We start from the raw sequence: 18,877 nt of genomic DNA, 5'->3' as shown, positions 1-18,877 counted from the left end.
ATAGCCATGACCAAGTGAAATGTAACTACTATAATTTTGGGGAGACTATAATGGTCGTGATGGTATTAATGTTAACACTAGCTAGTGGAAAAAAGAAATCCCATGGTTTTAGTTACATAAAACCATAGAAATCTGTTTCTTGGATGTGTAACTGTCCAATTAGGGCTGAAGGTGAGAGGGTGGGTTTCTTCTCTGTGTTGACTCAGGGACCCAGGCTGTATGCATCTTGACTTAGGATCTACCAAGACTTCAGAGTCCACAGCCAGTAGAGTGGGAAGAGGGTGGACAAGGTGTTCCTACTTCCTGAGAGCCCTGGCTTGGATGTAATCAATGGCATTCCTGCCCACATCACATTGATGAGAATTGGTCACATGGTCACCCCTGATGACCAGGAAGGAACTTCATCAGTGATTAAGTGGGAGCTCCCTTCCAGGCTAACTGCACACTGTTGGAGGTACACCCATTTCTTTTTTTTTTTTTTTTTTGTGAGCAGTTAGCTTTCTCTGCTCTAGTGGTATTGGGTAGGTGACAGTCTGGGGTGACATAGGTGCCTTAGGACAAAGCTAATAGTAGCCAGGTCAGTTACAGTGGGCAGTGGCTTGATAATCAGTTATACAGAGCCTTGCTGCTCAAAGTCCTCCGTAGCCCCAGTAGCACTGGCTTCGCTCAGGAGCTTGCTTGACATGAAGAATCTCAGGCTCCACCCCAGACCTTCGGAGTCAGAATCTGTATTTACAATCTCACACACTTCGACTGTGTAGATTCCAATTTATCTGGTCTTGGGATGTGCATTGTTTCTAACAGTGCTCAGGTGAGGCAGGCGTTGCTCATCTACGGGACTACACTTTGAGTAGGGGACGCCAACGTCCAAAGCTCAACCTCTCCCTGAACGAAGTGAGGTTTTTTCCAGTGGCTGTGTGAAATGGGGGCTTCCCACTTTGCCTTCCTTATGCTGGTGGTCATCTACCCTGCATGGGTGGTGGTGCTGCAAGAAGGTGGCTGAGGTGGACTCCAAGCTTCTTGTTTTGTCTGAAGAAAGAGGAAATCCAGAGAGCACCCACAGAAGGCCAGCAGCTGGGTGTTTACTGATATTTGGTGGCCGAACAGAGACACCCTTCTCATATTTAGAATCCGTCTCTGGGCGGACGTGAATCTCTGTCCAACTGAGCTCACTTGGAGTTGTCTATAGCGAGCGGTGTTAATGAAGCCTGTGCTAGAGTCACACAGGTAATCACCCTCTTCCTGTTCTCCTTTCCCCCTTGTGACAGTTCATTCTTTTGGAAAAATTCATTAACCTACTGTAACACTTTTCACTGGTGACAACTCTAAGTAAAAGCACGCTGGCATTTCTTGCTTTTTCACAGACTATTCTCTCAGCTCCCTGAGAGTTGCACATTTTAGAAGAACAAAAAAAAGTCTTGTTTTGAGATCAGTGGCCCTCATGTAAAAATCCCTGAGCTCTGAGGCTCTGTGGATGCCTTGAGGTGATTCTGGCATCAGCTGATGGCCAAGACATTTTAGAAATTGTAGACTGGAGGGAGGGTAGGGATGTAATGTACATGCATCACCTACTGTGTGCTGTACTTAGCAAATGTAGCTCTGTAGTCTATTTTTTTAACGTTTATTATTTTGCACATGTGTATGGAAGAGAGTGGGAGAGCAAGACAGCAGGGAGGAGCAGAGAGAGAGGGAGACAAAGAATCTGAAGCAGAATCTAGGCTCTGAGTTGTCAGTACAGAACCCAAAGCAGGGCTCGAACTCCTGAACTGTGCAATCATGACCTGAGCTGAAGTCAGATGCTTAACCAGCTGAGCGGCCCAGGTGCCCCAGCTCTGTAATCTTCTAAACCACACAGATAGGGAAGGGAACTGATAGTAAATGTTAGGTGCTCTGCTGGGTGCTACCTATTGTCTCTTTCATTTGCCATTTAATCCATTTGCAACTCTGAACATTAGACCTTATTGTTATAGGTAAAAGAAGGTGAGGGTGGGGAAAGGTTAAGTAAAGTATAAAGCCAGGATTTAAATACAACTCCTACCCTGAATGTCTTCCAACTTCATTGTAGGGTCACTGTGAATGAGAACCAGGTGGCAGACTTTTTTTTTTTTTTTTTTTGAGGAGTGAGTTGGTCTCCTATAGTCCTCAGATTCATAAGATTGTCCAGCTCCAGGGTTAAGGAGAAGTCTAGTATGGTAGTTAAGAGCATAAGCATAGATCCACCTGTGTTTAATTCCTGCCTCAGCTGGGAGTTTAATCAAATTAGCCTCTCAAAGCCTTAATTTCCTCAAATGTAAAATTGGGATAAAAATAGTACTGCTCTCATAGGAATAATGAAATGATCGTATAAAAGTTTCAATGTCATGCCAGATATACAAAATAAGCACTTAACAAATGCTAATTATTGGTAATATTTGTAGAATCAAGCCGCTTTTGGCTGACATGGACAGATATCACTCAACTTAGGTTACATGAAGAGGATAGGGTTTTTACAAAGCTATGAAGAACAGCCTGACTGGAAAGTCAGATATTGAGATTTTTTTTTTCCCATCTTTCCTGGGGCCACATGTCATCCTCCTGTCTACTCCCCTTTTTGGATCTGGGCCATCATTCTCTTGATCAGAGTCCTGTTACCTTTTTGCTCCACTCTGTTGAGTCTGCTTAGTTAGGCCTGAGTCTGAATGCAATTTTATCCTAAGCACATGCCATCGATCACTTATAGATTCTCAGGACTTAATTGAGAATTAATAGGCATCTTGTTAGTTGAAGGCCAGCAAACTAATGGACGTCTTCATTAGTGGATGGGGTTCACTCCCTGTTCTAGGGGCCCTCTTCATGAAGCACAGTGGGTGAGGCGAGCAGACAAGTAGGTTGAGAATAGGGATTTGGGTTTTTTCCTTTGGTGTGTTTTTGTAATTTCGGTTGGGTACAGGTTATTGATTGGCTTATTGAAGGACAAGAATTTTATTCTTTTAAATGTATGTATCTTTAAACATTTTATTTTTGAGAGAGAGTTGGGGAGGCAGAGCACGAGGGGGACAGAGGATTTAAAGCAGGCTTTGCACTGATAACAGTGAGCCCAATGTGGGGCTTGAACCTATGAAATGTGAGATTATGAGCCGAAGTCTGATGTATAACTGAGCCACCCAGGTGCCCGAAAGGAGAAGAATTTTAAAATTAAGTTTCCAAGGTGATGAAAACCATTTCCTCAGAAATGATGAATTAGTAGAAAAAGCAGGGAAGGGTAATTTCATGTGTTTGGACCCGTTTTAAGAAGGGTCTGTCCTGTGTCTCAAGCCTTAGCGCCCTTTTGGGATTTTAGACTCTGCATTGAGCGGGCCGATGTTGAGAGGTTTCTCTGTTTGTCAGTCTCTTAGACCTTTAGATGTAATTGCCATTACCTTTCATTAAAGATTTTCTTAGAGAAAATTGCTTTCTTACCTGTTTTGCCGTTTTCGTGGCCTGAACATCATTCATAAATTCTGGAGGCAGGATTTTGTCTTCGTTTAAAGATTTAGTTTACTGGCAATTACGGACAAACCAATGCAGCCCATTGAAGAACTTCCCAAATAAATACCAAAAACTCTGGTAGAGTCAGTTAATTACCTGTGACAGGGTGTTAGGAGCCCTGAATGGAAGCTTAAGCAAATGACTTAGGGCTTAGAAGAAGAATCCACATTGACCTGGAATCTTTTCTTCTTTGGTCTCCTACTTTTCCCAGACCCTTTTCAGTTAGTTTGGGCCTGAAGGCTCCTGTTGGCCAAGGGTCTGTAGGTGGCCACGTCCCTGTGGGGCAAAAATAGTGAATTGTTGGTACAACACTTCTACACACGAGCAGACCCAGTGATTGAGGAAGCTACGCATTCCAGATCATGTAGCTACAATAGAACGGTGGAGCTCCTGAGTGATTGTGTGGAGCAGAGCCCCTACCAATCCATGATGGGCATATAGCATGAATAATAAAACGGGCATTTATTGTGTTATATCACTGACATTTGCAGTTTGGAGATTTGGCTCTGTGGTGTCATCTAGTCTATTCTGCTTAATTCAGCAAGGCAGTGTGTTATCTGATGGGATTCAGCTATGAATAAAACTACTCATAGTTCCTGTGGAGTAGTAGTTTAGTCAGGGAGATGCGGATTTTTCAAATCATCATTCAGGTAAACAATGGAAATTTTGAAGTGCTACAGGGTGTCAGCTGTGTATGGTGAAATGTTCATAGTGCTCTTTATGAGCATGGGATTAGTCAGCTTTGGCACGAGCTTATGGCTTCATCATAAATTTGGAAGTGAAAAAGTCCTTTTTGCATTGCTATGGAGAGATAAGTGTGTAAAGTGAACTCCCACCTGAGTCAGAGACACGATGGTAGTACTCAGGGCAGCCTCATGAAAGGACTTCCTTTTTCTGTATTAATAATTGTAATAATAGTTATAACTAATTTGTCAGGCTAAGTGAATGATCCAGACAAATCTGTTCTCATGGAGCTTACAAACTAATAGGTAGGTTTCCCCAGAGTTGAAATCGGGGGGCAGGAGGAAATCGGGGGGCCAGAGGCCCAGTGCCAGCAGTACAGACATGGCTGCTGAGGTCCAGCTTTGTTGCCAGGGACAATTTCTAGGGAATGGAGAGTCACTAGGCACATACCCTGAGAGAGGCCGCTTTTCACCTTTTTTTTTAAAGTATGGCTCTTAACATTTGCTCAGTTATTCTCTATAGGTGCCAAACCCTTTACTGATATGTATATGCTTAGTTCGTTGAGAAAGGGCCTGGCTGATGAGGTGTACAATCTCTTGGGACCATACCTGATTAGGTGGACATGAAGCAGGTATAACACATGCAGGATGATAGATGTGTATGAAGTGATGAGTTCCTTGAAGAGGATGACTTGGACTTGTCCCCTGCAGTGCTTAGCACACTGTGTAGCACTTACAGGTTTCTATTAAATGCTTAATGACAGAACAGACACTACATTTTACTTACAAAGCAGTCGATTCTTGTTACGATCTGATACATCCTATTGATTCATCTTATAGGATGCTATTTTGGTTTATATGTCAACTTGGCTGGGCCATAATCCCCAGATAAGTGGTCACACAGTATTGAGTGTTTCTTTTGATCAGTGTTTTGGATGAAACATTTAGATTGAATAAAGCAAAATGCTCTGTCATGTGGGTGGGTCTCATCCAATCAACTGAAGGCTTGAATAGAACGAAAGACTTTCTCTGAGCCAGAGGGAATTCTGCAGCAGCCTTCAGACTTTCCTTGCAATATTGACTCTTCCCTCAGCCTGATAGCCCACCCTAAAGATTTTGAACTAGCCAGCTTCCATAATCAATCTCTTTCTATACATATGCACATCTCATCTATTGGTTCAGTTTTTCTGGAGAACTATGTCTAATAAAGATACTCATTTAACCTCTCCAATCCCCACATTTATTTAGTGTCTACTATGTGGCAGGGATTGTTGGGGAAGCCAAGAGGAATAAACCATATTACCTGCTTTCAATCTCTTCATTCATTCATCATTTAGAAAATACTTACTAGATACCTCCTATGTTGCAGGCACTGTTCTAAGCACTTGAGATACAGCAGACCTAAATTCTTGCCCTCATGAGAGCTGATGGTGAAGCAGGGGAACATAGGCAATAAAGTGTACAAGTAAAAAAAAAGTAAAATATGTAGATAATGATAGGTAATATGGGCACATCTGAGTTTAGCAGCATGCTAATTTAAAAAGGGTAGTCAGAGAAGACCTTTCTGACAAGATGATATTTGAGCAGACCCCCCCCCCAAAGGATACACAGAAGTGGACCATGGTCTGTTTTAGAAGAAGGCTTCATGCTACTTACAAAGTTCCCCCTTCTGAAGCCACCTGGCCTATTTCAGCAAGAGAAGGGAGGCTTGTGTGGCTAAGTTGGAGGGAACCTAGCATGAGAGGGTATAAGATTATGGCTCATGTCATGTAGAGTCTTTTAGACCACTGTAAGAATTTGGTTCTTCTGATTGAGATGGGACACTATCTGGGGACTTTAAGCAGAGATAGGCCATTTAAACAGACATGCTTTGAAGGCTCATGCTGGCTGATCTGGGGAGAATAGACTATAGGGGGCATAGGCAGAAGCGGGTATTACACTTAAGCAGTTATGAACTGATGTTGGCTTGGATCATAGTGGCAACAATGGTGGTGGTAAGTGGTTGAGTTCTGAATATAGCTTGAAGGTAGAGCTGATAGGACTTGATGATGGATTAGATGTGGCATGTAGGAGGAGAGGGGGGAGTCAAGGATGGTTTCAAGGTTTTGGTTGGACCAAATTCAAATGATGGACTTATTTACTGAGAGTTGGTTGGTGGAGCATCAGAATAAACTAGGGTAGGTCAGCTTCTGATAGCTCCAAAATTCAGGTGTTAATTCTTGATTAACAATTCTAGTTTTTCTCCTTCAAGGAGAAGAGCCAACTGTGTTGCTAATCTTCATTCTTAAACCAGGATTTCCTATTGCTTTCTATGTCCCTTGGGGTATCTTAAATGGCTGCAGCAATTCAGATTTTTGGAATTCTGGTACTGTAAGATATTTATATCCCTCAAGTCTCAGAAATCATGCTTAGTTATGGGTTAAAGTCAGCACCACCATTAAGGGCTTGGGCTTTTGAGTTGGTCTCTTTGAAATTGCAACCATGTTTACAATTTAACAGCTTTGTGACTTTGGGTAAATTCCTCCTTCCCTGTATCTCATTTCCCCGGTTAGGATACAATGATAATAATAGGTGTGTGGTAAGGGATAGTATGTGCTTAGTGTAGTGACAATATGTATTAGTGCATAGAGTCTCACCTGGCATGGATGAGTTCTCAGCAACTGTTGGCTACAATTCTGTTATGAGCATTAAGTACAGCTCTGGGGAGTTTGTACATCTGTTGAAAATTGTTCGTTGGTCAGTTTCACATTTGTGGTTTAGGATAGAAGAGGATGTGCCCTGATCCCAAACTTGTTCTCAGCCACTGATGCCAGTGAGTACAGTGGTCTCTGTGAAACTTTGTTCAGATTGAAGGAAACCTCCTCTATTCTTTTTTCCTAGTATATTTGCTTCTTTTTGAAAACAAGATTTAAGAAGCTTTTCTCCCCTAAGTGGCTTTGCTTGCCAGTTGTAAGGTTAGTCATACCTGTTTGTTGATATGGTCCTACATTTGCCTGGTCCCTTTTCTTCTGGATAGTCTGTCATTTTTCATACTGAAAAACCTGTAAGAATATTTAACATTTACTGGATGTTTATTATGAATCAGCCACTGGGTTAAATAGGTTTTAGGCTTTCTCATTTAATTATCACCATAGCACTGATAATCATCCCTTTTCTGCAACTATAGAAACTAAAGCTGAGAAGTTAAGTATCTGGCTGATCTGGAACTTGGTCAACCTTGAAAACTCCTGCTTTTAGCCCCTTTCCATGCTCCCTCTTAACAGTACACATGCCTTTTGAGTTTATTGCCCCTTCTAGTCCTGTCTTCCTGCTCTTTTTTACCCTGTCTTGGTCCTTGTGTCTTGGTGGAAAGTCCACAATGACAGAGCCAAAAGGGGCAGAGCCCATACTGTAATGAGCATGTACCACCCCCTTCCCTTTCCTGTCCCCTCGCGATCATCATCTGAACTCCTGAGACTGGGTGTACTGTTCTCACCACCTGCTTCGGGAGGTTCTGTCACCGTTTCCAGAAATGTTTCTGTTGCCCAAGGAAGTGGAAGCAATTGTGCCCAGAGAAGGTTATTAGTGAAAGGGTGAGGCAGAATAGAAACCAGGGAGAGATTGGGAGTTGGAATTATGGTTTTCCAAGTTGAGGAGTGAGACTGACCATCACATAGGCCTTAAGTTTAACCTATTTTCTGGTATCTGGTCTTGGCCAGGTTTCTTCCTCTGAATGGCAATGGTGCCTGCCTTGAACTATTGAGATAACGATCTGAAGGGACTGGTGCAGTACCTGGTAACTCCATACATGCTATTCCCTTTGTACCCCTTAAATGCTTGAGGAACACTTTCTCCAGCCAGCAAACTCCACCCCTCAGAGTGATGAGAACTCAGGATATTAACTCGAAGGCACTGTGTTCAAGCATAGCATTGTCATTGCCAACTGGATGAACTTGGACAAACAACTTTGCTTATTGTTTCTTGTTTATGTCTGAAATGAAATACTGTACGCTTTACTTGGATGAAGCATTATGATAAAGCTCAAAATATAAAATTCCTCCTAGGTTTTAGTGCGAAATGTATACAGAAATCATTTTCTGAATCCTGCCCTTCCCGTCTCTCCCATTCTCAGATTCCCGTGTGTGTGTGTGTGTGTGTGTGTGTGTGTGTGTGTGTGTGTGTGTGCGCGCGCGTACCTGGGGTTGGGGGCTTTGAGAGTGGGAAGAAGGCTGTAGGTTATTGCCTATGTGGTAATGCTCAGCTATGGCAGTGGGGGGGGGGGAAATCTCTGTTCACATATAACGTTAAAACTGAAATATCTTTGACTTTATGTCGAGGGGCACCTGGGTGGCTCAGTTGGTTAAGCATCTGACTCTTGATTTTTGTCTCAGGTTATGATCTCACAGTTAATGGGTTCGAGCCCCCTGTCAGGCTCTGTGCTGACAGCAAGGAGCTTGGGATTCTCTCCCTCCCTTTCTCTCTCTGTCCCTCCCCTATGTGTGCGCTCACGCTCCTGCTCTAACTCTCATAATAAACAATAAAAAAAAAAAAAAACTATGTTGAAGCATCTTTTAATCCAGATGGTAGCTTTAAAGATGTTGCAGACAAGTCAGCATAGTGTTTTGTGTCCACCCCTTCACCTCATAAGTTGTAAGAGGATATAAGGGTAAAATGTGGACCATCTATAGGGCAAAGCTTTGTAACTGAAGTTGCTGTATAAGTTCTGAGTATTACTGTAATTGTATACCAGTGTGCCTTTTACTTGAAAAATATTTCACTTGAGACCCAGTACTTATGCAATAGCAGTCAACTCTCTAAGTTGACCAGTACATTGATTCCCTACAGGAGGGTGGCAGGATATGGAGAAAACTAACAATTGGTGTCAGGGACAGCTCCTGTGGGGAGGTGAGCCCCAGGCCGGGTCTCTGAGGTGGTAATCCACATGCACTTGCAGGGACAATGTGTGAGGAGCTCTTCAGGGCTGGAAGTGGACCTGAGTGGTTGGGGACAGAGCCCAGGCATCTGATCCTTGTGCTTTTCTGCTGCTGACAGAAGTGCCTCTTGCTTTTTATGAGAGAATATGAATGAATTCTATTAGTTCAGCTATGCAGGAAGAGCTCTCACCCTGCAATCGATCCCCACGCTGTCAGTAGGCAACTGAGATGTTTGAAGCAGATGAGCAGCCAGCCCCTCTTCCTCTACCCACCTCTGCCTTCATTGTCAACAGCTCGCGGAGACCTCCTCCCATAAATCTTCAGCCTGGCCTCACCCAGGTGGGGAGAAGGGAGTGTTTTCTATTTTGTAACTCCTGACTATCAGGCTTTGTAAGCACCCTTAGATTTCAGGGTAAATCATTAATATCCAATTTGGGAAAGTCAGTCGTATGTAATAGCAGCATTGGCAAAGTAAATGGAAAGTGGAAGGCTGTGAGCAGGGTGTTAATTATCCTGTGCTATAGATAGAGTGCGAGCAGGTGTATATGGGTTCCATCTATCCGGCTGCCATGGCTGTACTGCCATTCACATTCATGGGGGTATATCTTGTTCCCTGCCAAACAGCCCTTAAGCCCCAGTAATACTGTGAATTCAGAAAAAATAGAATCTCCTTTGATAATGTTATGTGAGGGCATAGCATTTTAGAGAACCACATCCCATCCCCTCAGGCAGGTTTTGTTAGAATAACTGTTCTGGATACTTGGCAAACACACACTTGAGTAAATGAGACCAAATGTCACGTTTGGGAATCATAGCAAATGGGTCTGGGACAAGGGTCTCCCAGCTTACATGGAAAATTATAAACGTACCCTCAAGGTGAGTATGATTATATACACAAAATGAGTGAAATTATGGAAATTTAAGCAATTGGCCCTAAGATAATCGGTATCCTCTTGGTTCCAGTTCCTTTTTGTTCTTTTGATATCTTGTGTCATCTAATTGGGGTCTCATGATTCTCTGTCTCCCTTCTGCTGCTTGGTTCTGGCAATTTCCACTCTCAATTCAAATAACTGCCATTGCTGTTAAAGATGCCTTGTATGTAGCATTGTTTTAATGTTCTTGTGCTGAAAGACCTCTTCAGGAGGGGTGAGGGTAGTCAGGATAACAGAAGGCAAAGAACGTAGACTACTGCTACTCTGCCACAGGAAGTCTTGGGCTCGGAGACTGGGAATCTTGAAGTCCTCTTAGGACTGGTGACAAGGCTTTGGCTCCATCCTGGAATGGCTTGTCCTCTAGCTGTGGGGGTTGAGGTAGACCAGCTTCTGTGCAAGAGGCCTTGGGGTCCAAGGCCGTAGAAGGCCACTTCCCAGTTTTAGCGGGGTCTGCTCTCTTTTTAGCCATATCTTCTGTGGGGCCACAAAGGAAGACTCACACTCTGTGAATATTTGGGCTGTGTATAGGGCCACTGAGTTGCATCACTCCATGGTGGCCCTGTGGATTTACAAAACAAAACACTTTGCTGAGTAAATAGGGTGTATGCTTGTAGAATGAGGATCACAGCATTAGATGAAACAACAGCTACACATGCGTGCATACATACTCCCACATCTACTAATTATTAGCTTCGTAGAACACTGTATTTTCTGACTTAATCTGGGAGAGGAGGAAAACTTAATGTGATTTTTTTTTTAATTTCCTTTCTCTTTACATTTTCTGCTTCATCCTTTCCCATCAATTTACTTGAATTTGTCTCATAGAGATTGGGACCGGAGATTGAGATTAGTTTACAAATAAATTTCTTTGTAATGATCATAGTCCACTGTATGTCAGACACTGGTCAGAACAGTTTACATTCAATCCTCACAAGAGGACTTATTTTTAATATTTACAGTAAATTTTATAACCATATTAACAATTATCTGGACAACTTATTTTGCTCATTTTTATTCTTATTGAGGGGACCTTCTCACTTGATTTTCTGGCTTTGATTCCTCTTTTGACAATGTGGGGTGTGTTTATTTTGGGGATGATATATGTGGTGAGCCGACTTGGAAGAGTTTGCTTCTGTTGTCCTTGAACATGTATGAGAGTTTACAAGGATCAGAATTCTGAAGCCACAATCTTTACTATGAAAAATCCCATAGAATTAATTGATGTAGGATTTTAGGGAAGACGTTTATCACCTAATCTGATTTTTGTTCCTTTGTCTTAGTGTGCCTTATCTTGTTGTGTGCTTAGAATTTTGTTCTTTAGCTTTGAAATTAAAAAAAAAAAAAAAAAAAAAGGTAGTAGGGTCAATAAGGTGTGGCTATCATTTTATTTTGGCCTGGCCTTTGACTCCAGGATCCTTTTTTTTTTTTTTTTTTTTTTTTGAGACTCCATTTGGCCCTTAGCAGGCAGCTAGTTGGGGTTTTCCCACATGAATATACAGCAGGAAAAGCAGTAAAGGAGATGATGACTCTGCAAGGGAGCAATTATAACGATGAACAATGGAATCTAAATTAGACTAAGCGAAAAGTAAAGACAGCAGGGGAGTAATGGATAATGCAATAATGGAGGAAGTCAATGCATTGGAGGTCTCGATGAGGATAAATAATAGTCTTATTGGGGGTGCTAAAGTAAACTGACTAGAAGAGAGAAGGACCTGAAAGAACTGAAAAAGATTCTGTGGTGGTTCAGTTTCATTTAAGGAATGCCTACAGTATGGGGGGCAGTGCTGGAATGGAATGGGGGATGGTATGGAGGTCAGGTTGCTGATCAGCAAGCTAAGTTTGGGGGTAGGTTATCCACTGTGATGTTAGATTGGCCAAGAGGATGCCAGAGGTGGAAAGGCAGATGCTGCTTTTGGGAGTCTAGAATGAGTGCAGGGTTGACTTGGTGGCCAGTAGATGACAAATTTGTGAAAGGTGGATGGGTGACAAGGAGTGCCTCTGAGTAAGATGGGGGAGGACTGTTTGGAAGCACAGTGAAGAATAAGGAGGACTCCTACCATCATCTCACTGAGAGGTAAATTGAAAAGGCCTCAGCAACTGCTTGGGAAGGCTTAGGGTAGACAGTAGTGTCAGGGATAGCCAGGTTAGAGAGGAAGAGGGGAGGGGACGAGTTCAGAGAGCAATGGGGGAATTTTCTGGCCAAAGGCCATGTGTTCCAGAGAATGTAGTGGAGAGGTAGAGGTAGGGTGGATTAGAGTGGAGGAGGGTGCCCAGATTAATACTAGGGTGATGAATGACCAAGAAAATTTTGAGTAGTTACTCAGGTAAATAGGTGTGGCTCTTCTCATGGGCATGTCACCTGTGCAGTCACACAGGGGCCCATGTTTAAAAGGGTTCTATGCTTTGTGTAAGGTTCTGCTGTTGCTATCTTAAATTTTATAATGCACTTTTTAATGTTGGTTTTTGAGAGTGCATGTGTGCGAGCAGGGTAGGGGGAGGGAGGGAGGGAGAGAGACACACACACAGAATCCAAAGCAGGCTCCAGGCTCTGAGCTGTCACACAGAGCCCAACGCGGGGCTCAAACTCACCGTGAGATCATGACCTGAGCCGAGGTCAGACACTTAACCAACTGAGCCACCCAGGTGCCTCTGATGCCTTTTGAACAAGGAGCCCTGCATTTTCATTTTGCTAAGAGACCCATGAATTGAGTTTTGTAGTTGGTCTTGGGATGGGGTTTAGGTATGACCATCTCTTGGAGGACCATGTAGTCCCCATACTGTATTTGGTACTGTGAGTGTGCTGGGCTGACTGGTCAAGATTTTGCCAGAACTTTCTTCCTTTCCCAGAAGTGCTGGTGTAAACTGTTTTGTCAATCAACTGTCCCAAGGCCCAGCACCACTTCCTTCCCACACATCTCCTGCTTGTGTCTCTTATGCTAACTTTGTGAGTAGTTGGTGAGAAAAGGAATGAGCCATCAACCTTTCTTCAACCCAGACAGTTCTATAGGAGGCATTATAGAAGTTACTAACTTGAGAGTATCCTTATTTACTCTGTTTCCACTACTGATTACAAATTTTCCTCTAATTTTATGAACTTTGGTCTTTCAATGAGAATGGGGCAGGAGGTGCAATGAGGAAGAAAAAGTTCTATGTGTCCAAATTGTCATTATAAGAGAAGGCTTTACTTTCTCTTTCTTAATAAGTTATTTCTTAACTCTTTTTAAAGTATCTGGGCATATATCCTTATCTGCCAAGTCCTCTTTGCTCCAAGAGATGCTTGTATCATTAGACGTAGCTGATGACTCTAGAATTTAATTTTGGGAAGTTGCCAGTACTCATTGTTGCTCAACTATTAATGCAATAAAAGAACTATTCACTATACAAAAATGAACTTAGGGTTGGCCTAGCAGCAACTGATGTAGTATCAATGGGTTACTTCCTTCTGGAAAGAAATTTTTTATTTATTCTCTTCCCTCTATGTAACCTGTTGCCTCTGTTGACTACAGATACTTACAAATACCAACATCATCAATTTACTGCTGTATTTCACATTGTGTGAGGGGAAAAAAATCTCAACTAGCAGAGATTAGTTTCTGTGCATTCAAAATGAGATCTAAATAAGCAAGACCTACAAGGGGAATGACCTTATTTATCCTGGTCATTCTTCACCTTTTATCTCAACCTAAGGAGGATGAAAATCGAATACTTTTTGCCTTCTAACCTGCCCTGTGGCCTGTGTAGCCTGTGACAGTTACGTATGGGAGGAGGAGGAGGATTCGTGGGAGCTTTTGAATGTCATTGGCTCAGCCAAATACCAGGGCTTTCTCTTCACTTCAGAAGAGTACAGATTTCTAATGAAGATGCTTACAGAATTAGCCTATCATTGGAATTTATTTTTTTTTTATTAAAAAAAAAATTTTTTTTTAACGTTTGTTTATTTTTGAGACAGAGAGAGACAGAGCATGAACGGGGGAGGGGCAGAGAGAGAAGGAGACACAGAATCGGAAGCATGCTCCAGGCTCTGAGCCATCAGCCCAGAGCCCGACGTGGGGCTCAAACTCACGGACCGTGAGATCGTGACCTGAGCTGAAGTCGGACGCTTAACCGACTGAGCCACCCAGGCGCCCCTCATTGGAATTTATTACACACTTACTGTTACTTGTCATCTCCCTACTTTTGCCACTTGAGATGAAATGACAATGCTGTGGGGCTTATTTTCTATTTCTCATATGAGGAAGCTGACACACATTAAGGATGTTGTGAGCCCAACCACACCTTGGGCTGTTGCATTGAAGTCGTTGACAGAACCAAGCATGCCTAGAAATAAAAAGCATGTGCTTTTTCCAATCCTCTAGTTTCATACTCTGGACCATGCTGTGTGGAACCATAAAGATCTAGTTCTACAATGAAAATGGATGTTGAAATAAGGTCTAACTGGAGGTCCTCTGGTCATTTGGGGCAAGGTGCATGCTTGGGCTGGTGTCCATTTGGACACCAGTGGGGAGAAGACTTGGCCTTTTAAAGGACTCATGTTTGATGCATTCTGCCCTGCTGGATTCCCTGTTTGTCTCTAGTCCAATTCCTAGGTATGTTCTGATGCTTTTATTCTCAGCCTGCTGGTGGGAAGTAACTTGTGTGAGCACGTGTGCACGCATGAAGCATGAAAATAAGAGTTAAGATATTTAGCATTTGGCAGATTAGCACTTCAACTACAGGTGTTAAAATTGTCATTCTCCAGCAAAAGGGTAAATCCCAACCTGTATATTAACCTTTTAGTTTTTCCTTTGTGGATAAATACTGAAAGGAAAAAAATGTGCTTTCTTAAAATCTTGTTTCCTGTCTCCCACAGATTATGTGTACTCCCTTACCTCTTCTGTCCAGCTCTGCCTGATCTGAAGTTTTGGAACCATGTTTATATTGCTGTGATGATCTTCCAGCAGCCTGTCTTTGACTCAGTAGCACAACAGGAGTGCATCTGGGCATGTCAGGGATGGTAGTATCATGCCAGTGACCTTTGATCCATCTGGGCTTGGAGTTGGCTGAGAGCCTTGGATTTTGAGGGGCAAGTGTGATTTTTTTTTTTTTTTTTTAACTTAACATTTATTTTTGAGAGAGACACAGAGCATGAGTGGGAGAGGAACAGAGACAGAGGGAGACACAGAATGCAAAGCAGGCTCCAGGCTCTGAACAGTCAGCACAGAGCCCAATGCAGGGCTCAAACTCAAGATCACGACCTGAGCTGAGGTCAGACCCTTAACCATCGGAGCCACCCAGGGGCCCCTGCAAGTGTGATTTTCTAGTAAAATACCTGGCTTGAATACATACAGGGAAGTTGGCCAAATTGGTGGAGATTCCACTTGCTTTCCAAAGAGAGGTTATATCTCCACAACATCCATTTCCCCCTAAAGCTTGGACTCTTTAGTATTACGGGATGTCTACCCATATAAAAGATAGAACTTGTGCTTTCTGTATGTTTTTTCTAAGCAACACACTAATGGTCTCTTGTTCTTCCTTCGTTCCTTAACTATCAGTGTGTACAGAATATACTTTGAGGGCTAGAAATTCAGAGACTAAGAAACCCACTGTGAGCTTAGATAATAGGCATGTGAAATACTGATTGCAACACAGTAAAAGTCATTATATCATGATAGGTAAAGGGTATCCAAGAATGTCTTCCAGAAGACAATAATATCTTTGAGAAAATTTGGAGAGTGGATATGAATTTTCCCCACTGAGAAGGCAGGAGAAATGGGTCTTGAGGAAGGAAGAGGTTTTATGTGAAAGGGTTTGGCTTGGTTGGGAAGGTGTGGTTGGGCTCACATAGCACCAGGGTGTGGAGGTAACAGGAGGAAGTGAAGTTGAAAAAAATGTGTGGCCGGTTTGAAGGCTGTAAACCTTAAAAGCAAAAATGGTGTAGAGAGTCTGAATTTTATCCTATTAGTTTATGGGAGGCATCAGAAGTTTTAAATAGGAGTGCCATGGGCAGGTTTTTATTTTAGGATAAAAATTAATGATGTATAGAGGGTGGACTGAGCTGAATGGGGAGGGAGGGACTAGGGAGCAGGAGCCCCTAGCTGAGGATATTTTAGTAGTCTAGCCAAATATCTTAGGTGTCTGTGATGAGAATAAGGAGTAATCTGTTCAGTGACATTGTGGAGATTGAATGGGTGGAACTTGGTTACTGTATAGGTGGTGGGATTAGGAAAAGAGCAAAGTGCTAGCAACAGCCCCCCGGTTTCTAGTTTGGACAACTGAGGGGTTAGTGGTGCCCTTTACTAAGGCAAAGAACACAGGAAGAGGGGTAAGTTTGTCAAAAGGATGAGGGGAGGATAGGAACATGATCTGTTGGAGGCACTGCCTTCTTTAGCACTGATAACATTGAATGAAGAACCAGTTTATTCCAAGGTGATGCCAGTGGAGAGATCTCCCTTTCACACTGAACTTCAAAGTTCACTAGGACACTGCTATGTAGACAGCTGTGTCATCCTTGAATTCTCTGTGCAAGCAAAGTCAGTCAACAGCATCAGATCTGTGAGTGGCAGAAAGGAGGTGTTTGCAGCTCAGACTGAATGGCAAGCCAGAGCTGTCTTTAATGCAATGTGACCGTGATATCAGGCCAAAGCTTACTGTTAATTTCAGCATTGTCCCCCAGTATTCATAAAAGCTACCTACAGCAGCTTGTAAGTCCAAGCTGAATGTGCAGAGCCATTATGTGGACTCTCCCCTGATGATTTGCACTCTTTGGTAGCCTGGCATTGCCACTGGTGATTAGAACACTGACGATGTCCTGGCCAAAATGTTCTCTTGGGGGAGTTGGTCTGCACCTGTCGGGTGAATAGATATGGTGAGCAAGGCAGACAGATATGGGCTGGCTGGCCAAACACTGAACAGATAGAATAGAAACTCTAAAACTTTGTAGAACCAGGACATGGCATGAAGGAGAAAAAGGTTTCCTGCTAAATACAAACTCCTGTTTTGTTTTGTGTAAGTCCTCTCAATGGAAAATACTTGCTAACTCTTCTAAGTGCTTACAGTGCATGCAGGCAGCAAAATTCCAGGGCTGGTGAAATGCTCTGATAGTGTCTTCAACCATTTAAGGGTCAGGGAACCTAAAGAGAAAGTAACAGAAAAGAGTTACCCTGTGTCCCTCATGACAGATCATTAAGCAAGATTCTGGAGGGTTATCCTTTGGTCGGTAGGTCTTACTGGCTGTCACTGAAAAAATCAGAAGTGGAAAGGAATATGCATGAATGGTAGACCAGGCTTCCTGCTCTGGAACACAGAAGCCCACCAGCTGTGATCCGTGGCATCCCTTTCCTCTGCACGTATCAGCATCAATGCATCAAGGCTTTGCAGTTGTCCAGCCCAGGGCCAGTGTACAGCCCATCAGCTTTTATCTGTATTATCTGTGTAAGGAAAAAAATACTAAGCACAAATCCAATTGAAGGCAGGAGTAATTAATGGGGAACATGCACAGATAAATAAGCTATTTAAATGTATGGCTACAAATCCCCTGGTCTGCCCATTCACAGGGGCCCAGCAACAGAGCCCCCTCAGATGTTCCAGAACTGGCTGCCAGGGAGATATCTGAGTGTAAAACCCCAGAGGGGATGTCAGGAAATATTAATGAAATGCCTTCATGAAGAGTTTGTGAGGCTGGTGGAAGGTCTTCCTGGCTGCTCTTGTCAGACGGGCAGAATGCTGGGACTGAGTGCAGCATTCATTTCTGTTCAGTTTGGCCAGAGAGGCAGAGCACTTAGTAAACAGAACGTGAGCATTAGTGGAGTTTGGATTCTTGGCTTTTTAGTTGCCTGAGGAGTCTCTGAACAGACTGTCCCTCTTCCTGGGTGTCAGGGAAAAGTAGAACAAAGCAGGCTCAGAAATGTAACATTCCTCTTCCCCAGAGACAATGTTTAAGGTAATGTCCTAATATTTCATGACTTAAAGGTTTGTAGGGATCTGTGACTTGGAATAAAAGTTGGAAGGAAGCTAGGAAATAGGTTTGGCTAGACTAGCTGTGAGACCATGATTACAACTGCTGTACCAGTTTCCTGGCTGAGTATATCTCTTTCCTCTATACCTTCACTTTACTCCTCCTTCCCCACCCCTCATACCTTTTAAAGTCTGTCTTTTTAACTGACTGAGCTCCTGAATAAGATACCACTCATTGGCTCTTCTCTTCAAGTCAATTGCATGTAAGTCATGTCATGGGTTAACTGGTACTGTTTGTGGTCTCCATAAAGCCTTCCAGTATTGTTACAGATGACTAATTATCTGATTGGCTCCTTTATACTTATTAGATTGATTAATTTGGTGCCCACAAGAGACAAAACAGGGCTTTTATCTAAGTTCTGCCTTACCAGCTTTATAGCTGTCAGGAAATGTTGCCTGTTATAAACACATCTAAAAGTACATATTTACTTTCCTTCACTGTAAACCTTCTGTGGCCCAAATACATCAGACACTTTAATAATGTACAGTATCTTCATCCAGAGTTGACTAAGGAACGTATATTTTGCTGTGTCTGAGTTTTTCCAAGAGTTTAAGATTAATTACTGTGTGAATTCCAGCTCTGAGAATGGATTCCAGTGTTGTAGTTTCAAGAACAGATATTACCAGACAATTATGCTATGATTATATGGTAGTTGATTTTCAGTTTTCAAGGTCAGGATTAATAGAATAATTATAGTGCAAACACAACATTGGCATTTTTAACCTTTTTTTTTTTTTTTTTTTTTTTTTCCTACTGAAAGAGAAAATCATTTTCTCCCGAGCTTGCTGAGCCAGCTCTCTTTGTGCAAAGGCTCCCTCCTATTATCAGTCATTGCCGGAAATGGGAGAG

The sequence above is a fragment of the Panthera pardus genome, unplaced genomic scaffold (genome assembly GCF_024362965.1).
Source record: "Panthera pardus isolate Hobbes unplaced genomic scaffold, ASM2436296v1 HiC_scaffold_22, whole genome shotgun sequence".
NCBI lineage: Eukaryota > Metazoa > Chordata > Mammalia > Carnivora > Felidae > Panthera > Panthera pardus.
Note: the sequence above shows the minus strand (reverse complement) of the source record.